Genomic DNA, 12,386 nt, shown 5'->3' on the forward strand with positions numbered 1-12,386 from the left:
AAATGCATTATTTTACATTATTTTAGTTTGAGTAATTTATTTGAAACAATTAAACTTTTAATAATTAAATGATTTTATTTCTACAATATTTCCAGACACTATTTTATAACTTTCACAATTTTTATATTACGATTAAACAATTAAATTAATTACTTCATTCAATAAAACAACATCGTTTCTCTTAAGTACGTTGTTCAAAATTCTTAGTTAAATATTTTAAATAACATTTAGAAATATTGCAGTGGAGCATTTATTATTTCATGGTTGCAAATAAATTATTGGAAATGTTAGATAATGTTTAAACAAGTAGAATATTCAGAAATATTATTTAAAAATTGACTTCGAATGTTCAATCGATGTACACACGATGAAAGTTCAACTTAGAATGACCTTTTTCACTGCTCAACCATCAGATAAAGTTAAAGTCAGCGATGCACAACAGGTGGTAGTTTTTGTCAATACTTCCAAAAACACTATTTCTGTTACAGTAATCAATAGTTTTACAGTTTTTATGTTTTATTTAGTTAAAATTTTTCAATTTTGCAGTTTTATTGTTTCATAATGCCCTCATTAGTCTTCGGCAACAAGAAATACTGTAATTTTAGCGGTGTGCGAGAGCCCGAAAATATCGGAACAAGTCGGATTCCCGAAAATTTCGAGATTCCCGAAGGAATCGGGTTTCCCGAATAAGTCGAGATTCCCGAAAATTTCGAGAACCGGCTACCGTTTATCGAATTATTCTACAATGCTGTATAGCAGCCTACAAAATATGTAAATACACAGTTCAGTTTCTCCTTCCAGTGAAGTTATTGGAAACACTTATTCTAAGAATCGTGTGATCTGATGTAAACGAACGTGTGACTGCGTGTTTAGTACTTGGACATTACGTACGCTGTTGAGCAGTATCGCTGAGAAATTCGGGAAGCTCAGACGTATATTTCAAAATCTGTATTTAAAATCTTTAAAAAAAGTGTCGAGTGATAGTGAGAGTAAAGTTGTGGTAGCAGGAAGTAGTGCAGAAGATATCGTGCAAAGGAAGAAGGTAAAGAGAAGCTCTGTTTGGGAACATTTTCAGGAAAAAGATGATACAAAGGCGGAATGCATACATTGTTACCATGAATTTAAAACGAAGTATGCGAGTACTACTGGTTTATTACGCCATTTGAAGCATATTCATTCAAACATAAGTACATGTACTAGAAAAGAGACTGAATCGATATAAAACTTGTCGCATGTACAAAATGATACGCGAAAGATTGTTAAACCAAACGAAGGAATTGCTCGAATGATGGTTCTAGATCTGCGACCTTTCGACATAGTTGAAGGCGCGGTCTTTAACGAATTATTTATTCTTGTTACCAATCATTTCCCGAATCCCGATTCTTTCGAGAATCTCGAAATTTTCGGATACCCGTCCCTATCCCGGAGAAATTTCGTGTAAATATTGGATTTTCGCACACTTCTAGTATACACGTAGTATCTCGTTTATATTTTATATATATATATATATATACGTATACACGTATCTCGTTTATATTTTATATATAAGTATACACGTATCTCGTTTATATTTTTATCACATCTTGGACGCAGGCACCATACTACTCGTTCTTCTTCGTCTCGTTCATTTTCTGTTTTTCGTTAACTACAAATACACAACACAGTATATTCTTAATTTGGTTTGTGAGAAGACAGAAAAACATCAGCCTCTTTAGCTCAGTGGCAGAGCACTGGTCTCGTAAACCAGGGGTCGTGAGTTCAAACCTCACAGGAGGCAAAATTTTTTTTTTTTTTAATTTATTACGCTCGATTTCGCTTGTTACGATTGCACAGAAATCATGAAATATTATAAAGATTTTCAATTTTTGAAAAAACATTAAAAAGGTGTTATTTGTATGTAATATATTGTATGTACAAATCAAAATATATTGAACATGAAAGAGTATTTAATTAAAATCTCTTTTTAATTCAGTGAAATTTATTTATGATACATGATACGCCAAAATTATTGGCACGTTTACATCAAACGACAATATTCAATATTTCGTATTTTCTCATCAAGTAGGAATACATACATACATCAATTCAGTCCAAGATTTTTAATTATTCTACACTAGGTATATATTTAATTACAAATCTTCGAAAAGCTTCGAAGCTTCTTATCGCAGCTCCTACAGTTGACGATACATCTTTAAAAGTCTAAATTCATAAATCCCCAAATCGTCCGGAACATTATCCATCAAACCGTATTGGACAAAGACCGTGAATCATTGGATTCGAATTGAAGGATTCGTTGGGCCATTGTCAATTATAAGAAATCGGTCTGGAAATGGCGCGATTCGGAATTCAGCTTGCGTGTTGGGAAGCTGCGAATGCGTCCCACGTAGAACGAAGCTGCGCATTCTCGATATTCAGAAGTCACACCGGCCAGTGCGAGAGCCCCGTACTGTTTCCGTAAAATGTTTGTAAAGTAAGGAACCAGAGGTCGCTCGCGTATATTAAGCTATACTTTGGTTGCTCGTCTCGCGAGGAGAACACCGGCGAACCATGAGACGAGCGAACGGAATGTTCGATCGCCGAGGATTCTTAATGAAACTTCGACCAGCTCGAACAGAAAAAGCGTAAAAAAAAGCCGCGATATTACGTCGAGCGAACTTTCAGCCGCGGCCGCGTCGATCCTCACCTTCTTACATCATCGCTTTCGTTTTCTATTCGCACCGGGCGGAATCGTAAATGCGATTTAAACGATGCTTCAAGGAGTTTACGTTTGATCAGGTTAGGTGCCCCTCCTTTCATGCTTGCCCCTTTGTTGCTTCATAGCGCTTTAAATTTGCATTAAGTCGCTGAAAATGTAACAGTTTGACAAATATACAGATTTTTTTTTTAAGACTTTAAGTTTATGGATAATAACTGGTAGAAGTATTGTAGATGAGTGACGGAATAATTTCTTTCGTTGATGAATATTTTTTTGCAGGCGAATCATTTTAGATGGATTAGACTTTCTTAACAAAACAAAAGGAGCGATTCGTAGGAATATAATTGGCAAAGATTGCCTTCCATGGGAACCTGAATTATCCCCTCTTTTTGAGAGAAATAAATAAAAAGAGTTGCATTTTTAAACTGAAATAAAAGAATATTAAAATTAATAATGAAAACTGTCTTTGGAAGGAGCCAAAGATATTATTAATAAATAATTTAAACGTGTATCCTTGAGATATCGCAATTTTATTTAAGCAAATTTTAGTTTCATTGTTCCGCAATTCTGGTTGTTGAAAAGCTAAACTGTTATTTCCTCGATAAATTTTTTATCGTATATATGTACGTAATATGAGGAAGCTAGTAATTACAAATGATACTTCACGACGTAAAACTATTTTCTTTTTTCTTTTCTTCAACTTTCATTCGCAAGTACAACATTTTCTTGCCTTACACGAGTGAATCAGACCACGGATGTCATGTTTTCACGAATCATTGTTAATCCCAGGATTCGCTGGTAAGTTGTTACGGCACTGGTACATTCAAACCGGTTTTACTCGATCACGAGACTTTAGGCGATCGTTTGCGACGTGGGCGAGGTAATGGTCCGTTCGACTGAAAATCGAAATCCCCTTTGCGAGAGATTCACACGTGTACAAGCTGGATAATAAAAATCTTTTAATCAAATTTAACGATACTTCGTGACATTTCCAATTAAACGTCCATCCATTAAGACAACATATACACTGCTCAAAGTAATTGAACGATCATTATTATAAACAATTTGTGAACAATTTATGATGCACTTGCAGCATTTTATAAAAAGATATATATATTTAACACAATTATATTACATATGTATATATAAAAGATATATATATATATATATATATATATATATATTTAACACAATCATATTACATATGTATATATATAACACAACAGTATTACATATGTATATATATAACACAAACTTATATATATTATTATATTATTATTATATAATAATATAATAATAATATATAATAACACAACAATAACTTTTGTATATATAATGAATAAGTTACACATTACATACACATGCACATTTTTATTAATATATTATTGTTTATATATATTTTTGTTAATATAATTTTATCATTTAGTTTCATAATACATACATACTTTAATCCTTAAATATTGTAAATTGTGAGATTTTCAACCGTACTTATTTCCCTCTCTGCATTATCTTATATTTTTCAGTTGCTGTTATTTAATCATGCTTAATGTTCGTTCCTCGTTATTAGCACATAATACTAAAAGGAAATAAATATTAACGGTCTATGAAACCTTGTTGCATAAGTTCCAGTGTCTACAATACTTCAGGGTTAAGCATATGCATCGTGTATGTACTTATATATCCATAAATTTTTTATAAACTCATCGTTGCTTGCACATTGTCCAAATTTATCGCCTATTACGTAAGAATTATTAACAAACAATAATATACTAATAATATATTAATGAAAATATATATAAACAATAATATATTAATAAAAATTAACTAAAATTAATAATACACTAATAATATATTAATAAAAATTAACTAAAATTAATAATATACTAATAATATATTAATAAAAATATATAAACAATAATATATTAACAAAAATTACAAAAATAATAATATATTAATAAAAATTAACTAAAATTAATAATACACTAATAATATATTAATAAAAATTAACTAAAATTAATAATATACTAATAATATATTAATAAAAATATATAAACAATAATATATTAACAAAAATTACAAAAATAATAATATATTAATAAAAATTAACTAAAATTAATAATACACTAATAATATATTAATAAAAATTAACTAAAATTAATAATATACTAATAATATATTAATAAAAATATATAAACAATAATATATTAATAAAAATTATCGTTAGCAACTAAAAATCGTTCGAGCGTGACGAACCTTTTCTTTTTGTTTCTCTCAAAATCGTTGGAGACTGATTGAACGAATGAAGAAGAAAGGGAAAGACGTTTAAAAAAAAAAAAAAAAAGAAAGTTCCTCGGAAAAATGTAGAAAATAGAAACGAGCAACGAAGACGGGTATATTTACCTATATGTTCGATGGACGGAAAAGCGGACTCGTCGCGGATGGCCGCGAAAAATGACGAAATTGCTTATCACGGGTTCGTAATTTTTCGCTAACTTCCGTCGCGACGATAAAAAGCTAAAATTATGCCGACTATGTAAGGGGCACATAGGCACGTTTTAAACGGATAGATAGATACGTACATACATACGTACGTACATACATACGTCTATACATACACATGGTACATACGGTGGCGCGTCGAAGCGTGAGGGGCATATACGATCCGCTCTTGCTCGCTTTCTCGCTTGCTTGCTCGTTCATTCGTTCGTTCGTTCGTTCGTTCTTCGTTCGTTGGTTGGTTGGGGCTCGCGGACGAGCAGTTACTCGCGTTGCGGGTATTCGCCGTGCATTCCCGCCGCTAGTATTCTAGTATTCTGCGCCGTGCTCAGGGCACCCTCGGAACTACTGGCCTACGTGACCGGCATTGCCAGCGACGCTCTTTCGAGAAAGGCGCCTTCCAATCCACGAATTGCAAAATATTCCACAATTACGGAACTCGCCGCGCCACGTACGTGGCGTTCATTCGCTACGCGAACCAATCGACATCGATTCCATCCGAGAATGTTTCTCTACCGAAACGGGGGTGAATAAAACCTTGCGTCTTCAAGGCTTTGTGTCAGGTAATATAATAGCGTGCCGATGTATTGCGTTACATCACGCTGCAGTTTGCAAGCTCTTTCGCGAGAGGAAGGAAGAAAAGGAAAAGCGGGAGGGATTCGAAGCGTGAGCAAACTGGGTCGTTGAAAATTTATATACCTCTGCATCTTTCTTTCCTTCCCTCTTTTTGTGTTCTAATTTTATTGAATAAAAATTTCATAGTTGATTGTGTAATGTATGGACAGAGTAAAACTCTGTTCGATTTTATTGGGGGGGGGAGGGGCAAGCGGTATAATTGAGGTTCCTGTTTTACACAATAACTCATCGTTCGGATGAATGAATTAAACGAACAGTTCAGTTTAATTGGCTGCTGTGTAAAATGTTGCTTGTATCAGAGTTTGATTGTAGTAAAAGTATTGATAAACGTTTTAGAATTTTCGCGAAGCTTGAATAATAATGCAGTTTAGACTTGGATGTAACTAATCTACTTTATCTGCTAAATATAAATTTCAGAAAGAATTTAGAATTACGAGAACGTGTAATAAAAGTCGATGTGGAGAAACACTTGGGGAAAATGAATGAAATTAAATTGAGTTAGAGAAATTGGAATGAGAATTCGATAAATTTAAGTTAAATTTAAAAAGTTAAAATAAAAATGAAATGAGGATGAAATGAATTATTAACAGGAATTTAAGTAACTGGAAATGAATAATTCGAAATCAAATCTAAATTGTTGTGATCCATGATCCAATCGTATATCAATTGAGAATTGAAAAACAAGTTAATATGGTTAAGAATAGATAAAAGAATCTAACTACAAATTTTCATATTTTCGCGGATTTTGCGGCGGATAGCGTTTTTGGTGATATTAAAAGAGAATATAACGAATCGAAGGATTTGCGATTTATGTAGTCGGTTTGCGTGAATAGAGTGGTTTTGTGAAAGGTTTAAATCGAAGTTTCGGAAACCGAAGTTTAACCTTTTTTTGAACAGAGGAAAATTTTCTACACGCCATTCGCTAGGTATTATTTCACGATATGACGTAAAAGCTCAACATTTGAACGAAAATAGAATTAGAAATACGTAAGTAACGAGATGGCCAATTTCATAAATGTAAATATAGACATTTATGAATATAAATGTCTTTTTATAATAAATATGTATTTATTATTTATCAATTGCATAATTTAAATGAATTAAATCTAAATTAAATTAAGATTAATCATTGATTGAATGAATCAAATTTCATGCAATACTTTTTATATTTGTGTCAATTTATATTTATTGTAAATCATTTATTTATATGTAACCGAAGCTACTTTTAACTTCGTCGTTTCAATTTATAACAAATATAGGTAAAAAGATAGAAATTATCTGATTAACAAGTTAACTCGTCTTTCTAAAATTGTTAAATATTTGATTTTGAAATATTTCTACATTAATCAAATCAGACGAATTTTGGTTACAGCAGTTAAATTTTAAATGAAAGTTTATTTAATAAGACTTGTTACTACTAGATTCTTACTACTATATAATGTATAGTTTCTAATGTGCAGCAATTTTTTTTATTTTTATTGTTTATCATTATTTCTTATTTATTTTATATTATTTGTTTTATTATCTAGCTTCTTAATTTTAATTGATATTACTTTTATTTATTAATTTTCAATTATATAATTTCAACAATTTCAATATACTAATATACTAATAAACTTTAATATACAACTTTTAATATACTAATATTACTAATTATCAATATTACTTTTAATTATTAATTTCAATTATATAAACTCAATAATTTCAATTATAAATTATATAGTAATATTGTCACCACTATTAGTTTGGGTTTGGGTTAGATGCTGTCTGAGACATTCTCAGTAATTTCAACGTTGAAAAAATTCACTTGTTGACAGTATTTGTCACGCTTTCTAAACATTGTTAGGGCGTTTATTATAATATTTCCTATTTATTTCCTCAACGTTTACGGCGAAAAAGATGACGATACGCTAAATTGGTGCTTTAGCAACGTTGATATAGTCTCGAATATAATATTCTGTTAGTCATTATTTTTGTACCATTTTAGAGCGCATAATAGATCATACTTGTAGATAATAAATCATTCGTACTGGTCATCTATTACATAAGACAGGCAGATTATAAGAGAATTTACGTGTTATTTTTAGTTGTGTCAAGGAATTTTATGGAAGAGTATAATTTCACGTAATTTCACATAATTATTAATATAATTTGTTTGTTATAAATAAAATAAATTCAATTGTAAATTCCATCGTGAAATAAAAGGAAAAAAAAATGTATCTTTGTATCTTGTATAATACTAAATTTCAAGCCAATTTCGCCGAAAACGGGGGATATTTGTTGTTTAATTAATCTTTTAAAGTATAATGTTATGTACACGCATCATTAAACGTGAAAGGATCAATAATTAATCAACCAGCTTTCGTTAACTTAAAACTGTTACGCAAATGGTAAGTTCCGTAAATTACGCAATATAAGAGACACTAAATTCACAAAATATTACGATTAAAAAATATCAGACATTATTTAGAAATTTTCCTTTATTTTCATAAGAAATTTATTCGAATTTTATTTGAATAAAACAAAAATGAAGCTCCTGGCCCTTTAAATTCTCTTAAATCGCATGGCTGAAGTCAGTTTACAATAACAGATATAATCGAGACACTGAAAACCATAATTAACCATTCGTAGCTAAAACTATAGAATTACTTACAATTTTTTTCTTTTTTTTTCAAAAAATTAATCAATTAAGTTAAAATCAATCAATTAAATGAAATTGATACTCAAAATCAAAGGAGATTAATTAACATACAACAGGCGACATAACCTAACAAACACGTGACCTAACTTCAATCAAATAATCCCTAGTATTATGTAGTCAATTGAACTGATGAAACATCCGGTTCGCTAATCTCAAAAAATATCGAATATTCAAGCGGGGACGTTATCATCGATGCATCGGAAAGATGTTTGCCACCGGATGGCCCAGATTCACAGGCTTTATTCAAGAGGGAAATTAAACAAGTCTTACTCCAGTGAATCGAATCCCGTTACTGCGTATAATTCTGTAACGGTTTGAGACTTGAACGGGTAATTGCAAGTGAATAACGCCAGAGGCAGCTTGTGCGCGTGTATTCGAAAACAGCCTGAAAATATCGAGAAATGAGCGCGACTTAGGAAAAAGAAGTAATTAATACCGCTTTCACGTCAGAACGATCCCAATGGCTGATTGAAATGAAAATTGGTGAGTCTTAAATGCAAAATCTTAATTTTGGCAATTCAATCGTTCAAAAGATACATGTTCAGGTTAGGTTTAGATTTAAGTTAACTTTGTATATATTTTCTTTACATATGGTATTTTCCAACAGTTTGCTAGAGTAATTCGTTGCTTATTTTTTGAAAAATTTACATCAATGTTATATTGTACATACATGTACATACATAACCTATAAAAATATTTTATGTATCTATCATATGATATTGTATATATATATTCTTATAAGTTCCAAGAATGTTTCATGAATTTAATTATGGTTGCAGTATATGCATGTTCTAATAAATTGTGAACAAAATGACAGTTGCAACACTTATGCAACCATAGTCCAAATAAAGATGTATTCTCACTATTCATGAACAGTTGACGAATATTTCATCATGTGTTTGTCATTACATACGAAATGATCGTTTGCAAATATATTCATGTTCCGATAGGTTTACCGATAGGTATACAAGGCCTTATTTATTAATGCGTACACGACTTAACACGCTACTGTCGAAACACGTGAGAATACGTTTTCATTTTTTTTTAATAGTAAAAGGGACACGTGGAAATAAAATTCTAGCGACAATTTCGAACATTACATGACTTTTGAGTGATACGTTGAGTATACTTTACAGTAAAATTTAAAATAGCTCGTGGTACGCTACATTAAAACGTATAAAATGTTTCGTACATTAGAATGTGTAAAATTTTCTTCGTGCAGAAGCATTAAGGGGGGGAAGAAAAAAGAAAAAAAAGGAGCGTTAAGAATAAAAATGAATGATACACGGCGACGACGTACACGTGTATCAATTTATCATCGCACGACCGAACTAGACGAGATCGCGACGTCACCTGCTCGTAACGGTTGGGGGGAAGACGAAGGAATACATGCCTACGACTACGGCTTTCTTTCTGCCGGAATGGTTGCGCATGCGCGCGCAGCGTACAGCCTGTATCGCAATACACGGCGATAAATCGCTTATCTCGCTAACTACGACACAACGGTCGGTCCACAAGACGCGGGGTATGAAGGGGTACTTATATCGGTATCGACACGCGAGGGCAACGTGACTTTCTAGCCGCGATCGATACGAAAAGTTTCGTTTACGTGTTGCACATTCGCGACACTTTCCGCTTTTCCATCGGTGATTCGTAATCGCGGCGCAGTTGCTCCCAGATCGCACCTGCGCGATCCAAGCGCTCCTCACGTGAATCGACACACGTACGAGCATCGATGTTTTTATGGTATACATATTTAATCTTGCTGTTCCTCTCAAGTCTACGCGACACGAGATAAAAATTATATTGCGATAGAGTATACTGCTATATCTTGATTTCGACTATTTTGATTTCAGGGTGTGGTTCTAGATATCAAGACTTAACAGAGATAGTTCATGTACCAAAATTACATACATTGAGGTTTGCTTCTCAAGTTTGAAGAATTCGGTTTGATGTTTTGGCTTTCTTTACAATAAAATAGAATTATATCGTAAAGCAGATTTAACGTGATCTATAGTTGATATAACATTGATATAATATTTTACAAATTTGCTACGTGTAATAATTTTGATAAAAAGGTATGTATCGATAGAACAAGTTTCAATTCTTATTTCATATATGAATTTGAAAAAAGAAGATAGTATATTACATAAACATCCTTCGAGTTATACGCTGATACAGCGTAATAGTATAAAAAAGTGTACTTTGATACTAAAGTTTTCAATGTACGATCATTTGTTTCTGAAATTTTGAGATGTAAGTGAATCCTTAACTGTTTGTCAAGCGTAATGCAGGTGTGGTCAGTATTTACTTTGCCGACCCTGTTTTCGATATGTTTTCAATGACTATTCTCGACGATACATGGATACGTCGTCGATAGATAATTTATTCTTTCGTATTGCAACTTACTCAACCTAAATAAATCCGTTTAAATAACCTAACCTAATTTCAATTTGTAATCGTGGGAGATAAATGAAGAGAATAGCAAGGTTAGAATTAGTCGATGATTATGATATCGTAGTTTCCATATTGAACACGAGTGAGTCGGTATCCAATCGATTTAAAGATGAATTTGCGACCGGCTGCTGACGTCATAAGGACGCTTCCGGAGTTGTGTCTTGAATCGTTCACGAATATTAAATCTATGTATACATATTTTGAAATTATAGAAAGTTCTCTGATAGTTACATTAATACGTTGATTTATGAGCTTAATCAATTATTAAGGCATAAAATTGAATTAATTATTATTGTAGTATCGTTTAGGGATTTCAGATAAAATTTTCAGAATTTTCATATTTTAATTAGAATTTTAATATCCTTAAAGTATTCAAAATGATGTGTCGCAAGTTTTTAGGAGAGAATTATTTAAATAATAATTGCAGATATTTTAATTTCAATGAATTACAGAAAAACAGAAAATATACTATTATGCATTTATAACAAAAAATGTTACCATACACATGCTACCATAAAACATAAGATAAAACAAGCATTTTATTCATTATTTATACTTTTTATTACATGTTGTATTTTATATTGTATTATGGTCAAAGTTTTAGTACATATAATCTTTACAATCACAACTTTTACTTTACTGAAAAATAAGGGTGCATGCAAATTTTTTGCTCGTCTATAATAATTCATAAAAATTCATTAAATAATTAAAATAGTTCTTTTTTGACACGTTATTGTAAAAAAATGTAATGATATTTATATATAATTCAGTTTTTTGTATAGGTATATTTATGTACTACAATTTTATATTATATTACATGTGTGTGTAATGAAATATATATCAAATTTGAATTGTGTACAAATAAGACTAATGAAATTTGCTTATATTTACTTTATATTTTATTATTATTATATTTTATATTTCATTTTATATTTTATTTTATATTTTATTATTATTATAATATTTTATATTTTATTATTATTATTATTAGACGTATGTACATAGATGATACTAGTTAGTTCTTGGCTCAAGTAGTTATTTAAGAATGAGCTAAGTATTTTTGTTTAACATATTTTCTCGAACGTTTCGTGGAAACTTTCGTCGAAAGAAATACTATAAACGCGGCTTGAATGGAAAATTACGCGAAAACAGTCTAGCACGAAACTAATTTTAAATATTTTCTACATTATTCTCAACGTTTCATGAACATTTTTGGTTTTTAATTATATACCAGAGATAAATATACGTTATACTTACGATATTGAGGAGTGTTATCAAAGTGTGTTACATTTATGATATTGAAAGTTTCAGACCGAGTAATGTTATCATTATGCTAAATTTCTAGAACTTTTCAAGTCCTCGATCTTTTAAGGAATTTTCTTCAATCTCCTATTAATTATG

At 31.0% G+C, this 12,386-nt stretch overlaps 1 long non-coding RNA gene and 1 other non-coding gene across 3 annotated transcripts; both read left to right on the forward strand.

Annotated features, from left to right (window-relative positions):
* Positions 1-1,705: 1,705 nt before the first annotated feature.
* On the forward strand, positions 1,706-1,777 carry Trnat-cgu. The gene has a single exon. It is a non-coding gene; the product is annotated as a tRNA-Thr (tRNA).
* Positions 1,778-2,127: 350 nt separating this feature from the next.
* LOC122536489 lies at positions 2,128-11,299 on the forward strand. 2 transcript variants are annotated; one of them, XR_006308405.1, is made up of 3 exons: positions 2,128-2,775; positions 8,704-9,011; positions 10,385-11,299. It is a non-coding gene; the product is annotated as an uncharacterized LOC122536489 (long non-coding RNA). The 2 variants fall into 2 exon arrangements; XR_006308404.1 differs by lacking the exon at positions 2,128-2,775 and adding an exon at positions 5,428-5,754.
* Positions 11,300-12,386: the final 1,087 nt, after the last annotated feature.

Source organism: Frieseomelitta varia, unplaced genomic scaffold (genome assembly GCF_011392965.1).
Source record: "Frieseomelitta varia isolate USP_RPSP 00005682 unplaced genomic scaffold, Fvar_1.2 scaffold_841, whole genome shotgun sequence".
In the NCBI taxonomy this organism is placed as follows: Eukaryota; Metazoa; Arthropoda; class Insecta; order Hymenoptera; family Apidae; genus Frieseomelitta; species Frieseomelitta varia.